General features: G+C 40.3%; 1 pseudogene; it reads left to right on the top strand.

Moving 5' to 3' along the window:
* Positions 1–1,717: 1,717 nt before the first annotated feature.
* On the top strand, positions 1,718–2,701 carry LOC101417091 (DNA repair protein RAD51 homolog 3 pseudogene; annotated as a pseudogene).
* The last annotated feature ends 361 nt before the right edge of the window (positions 2,702–3,062 follow it).

The following is a 3,062-nucleotide window of genomic DNA, read 5'->3' as shown; positions in this document are numbered from 1 at the left end:
GGTGGCATTGGATTGGGAAAAGTGGACATGGTGGCTGATGGGTATAGGGAAAGGCAGGAAGAGATGAGAGGTGGAGGCGTCTTTGGGACATGGAGCTGCCCTGGATGGTGCTTCAGGGGCAATCACCGGACATTGTAAATCCTCACAGGGCCCACTGGATGGAATGGGGGAGAGTATGGGCCATGATGTGGACCATTGACCATGAGGTGCAGAGGTGCCCAAAGATGTACTTACCAAATGCAATGGATGTGTCATGATGATGGGAACGAGTGTTGCTGGGGGGGGGGAGAGGTGGGGTGGGGGTGTAGGGTTGAATGGGACCTCATATATATATTTTTAATGTAATATTATTACAAAGTCAATAAAAAAAATAATTTTAAAAAAACAAGGGGTGGGGGTAGAAATGGCTTAGGATCTCAGGGTTGAGACACCTCAACCTCTGCTTATTCATCACCTGAACTTCTCATCACAGCTCCGTTGCCTCCAGTTATTCTCTGCTGTACAGTGTGAGGACAACTTCCCAGTATTCAGAAGGAAATGTGTACCTATTCAAATGGTATAGACCACTATGTACTAATCGCTGCACTCAATGGAGTGGGGTGGCAGGAAGGGCGATGCTGGGCACAGTCACAAAATAGACATACAGCTCACCTCTGCTGACATGGCTAGTGATGGAAGAAAACCAAATAAGTGAGTTTCACCCAGAGGACAGCATCTCTGTTGACTTATACACTCAGAAGATTGCTATGAGGCATGCTCAAATTTAAAGCCAAAGTTATAGGGAAATGGCGCGAATTGGTCAACTCCCTTTGTAGGAGAAGGGCTAGCTGTTTCCCAGAGGTCCTAATGCAGTGGAAGCAAGACTAAGAGGAACATGAGACAAACCGTCTCCTGCTTTCTACTGACTTTGTCTTCCAGATCTTGGTTTACACAATCTAAAAAAAACTAGTTTTGTCTTTCAGATTTGTGTTTTGATGTAGAATCATGGGATTTTGGAGATTCTCTTATTGAAACTCATGATTTTAAAGGTGATTCTTGAACCCCATAAAGCCGAAGGGATAAAGTCATCTTGGAGAAACGCAGTCAGTTATGGGACTGTTTTCACTCTATGTGGGTTTACAGTATTGAATATTTACTTATTTCCATCTAATAGCATTTATTATATTCCATTTATTAAAAACTATGCATGTGTTTCTATAACAGGCTGACACAAAGAAAATTGCCATTTTTGCATTTCCAAAACAGTTGAATATCAGCAATTTCATATGGTTCAAACCGATAGATATTAGCTTCCATATTTAGAAACAGCACTTCAAATATAAATATCCAGGAAATCTGCAACAACTTCCATAAGGAGAACAAAGGCCATATAAGCCTTTGAAATGAAAAGATCGGAAAAAGCAAATTAATGTGATAACATATTTATCACCATCACTACTTTAGATTGTCAATAAACCTTAATTTAGCATCTACTATAGTGCCACAGTATGGTAGAAATCTGTGATACAGAGATGAAAAACATAATCTCAGCCTTCAAGAAAAGCACTAACTCCACTTGATAGAACTAAGTAGATGTTAATAAAATGCAAAGAATTAGGTTTTATGGGTTGTTACACAAGCTAAATCTAAGTACTGTGGAAGTGGTCACATGGAGAGGGCCAGGTGCTGATGCACAGTTTGGCCTCCTGGGAACTGCCATCAAGTGTCCCTTGTTGAAATGCAGCAGGATTTAGGGCATTTCCCGCTGTCCACAGTGGTTCGGGTAAAGATAGTCTCTGCGAATTTCCAGACTGCTGAGGGACTCTTGGAGGTTAAACCCCCAGAGCTCAGCAAAGAAGTTGGGCTATCTAAAGGGGAAGCCTTAGAAACTCCACATATTGTGAGAAGAGAATGTCTCTTAAAGATAACAAGACATGCTGGGACACCTGACACAGACAAGAAGTGTACAGCACTGGGACTTCTTGAGCAGGAGTATACCCAGGGCTCCGTATTTACCTTCTGTTCAGCCCTAGATAATATTCTTGGGGGTGAAGTACCTTCAACCTAAACAACAGAAAGCTGTGGTGCACCTGGAGTTGGAAACACACTATTATGTATGGAATTGGCAATAGATGCAGTAGATGTGCAGATACCAGAATGTTTTGGAGGAGTGGCAGCTGAAGCAGTTTTTATCGATACAGAGGAAAGTTTTCTGGTTGACAGAGTGGTAGACCTGCCACTACCTGTGTTCAGCAGCCTCATCTTATAACAGGAACATACATGGGACAGGAGCACCAAAAAGCTTTGGGGGATTTCACTCTTGAAAATACTCTCCCATATTTATTATTTTGGTGTCATGATTACACAGAACTTTTGGCACAACTTTATCTCCTTCCAGACTTCCTTTCAGAACACTTAAAGGTATTTTTAACCGATCAGACGACAACAAAGTTTAATAGAAATCAGACCTCACTGATTCCTGCTTTAGGGGAAACTTGGGGACATAAACTACTACAATACAGTTAATTGTTCAATTCAAAAGCAGAGGCTGGCAACATTGTATAAATCACCAAGCCAGAAGGAATACACAGAACAGTTTCAAATCACATATCAGGGGTTTAGAGATGCTGTAATTGCTACTGCATGTTCTCTGCCAATAGAAGTTTCATTAAGTTCCTGGAAATGGTCACAAGAATCAGAAAAGGAGAAATCCAAAGATTAATCTCAAAGTATGCAAATGTATTGATGCTTTGACATTTAATGTGTACAAGGAGTAGACTCGTTACTTCAAATTATAAACACATTATATGGCAGAAAGAATCAGAAATATACTGCAGTGAATGAGAAAAGTAATTAAGGAATCTGATTCTCTTGAAAAGTTATTTTAAAGCACTGTTCTTCTATTTTGTTCTCTTTTCATTTTCCCTAATGTTCAGTGGAGGTGATAAAGGTATTTGTGTTTCACAAAGGCCAAGAGCTGATTTCATGTGGCCAGTCTGAATGCAGAATGCCCCCCTTCTTTGATAACTGCCTAGAAAATCTTTTGTTCTCTGTTTTAAATGTAACTTTGATAACTTTTTAAA

The sequence above is a fragment of the Dasypus novemcinctus genome, chromosome 17 (genome assembly GCF_030445035.2).
Source record: "Dasypus novemcinctus isolate mDasNov1 chromosome 17, mDasNov1.1.hap2, whole genome shotgun sequence".
NCBI lineage: Eukaryota > Metazoa > Chordata > Mammalia > Cingulata > Dasypodidae > Dasypus > Dasypus novemcinctus.
Note: the sequence above shows the minus strand (reverse complement) of the source record. Positions and strands in the feature narration are given on the sequence as shown.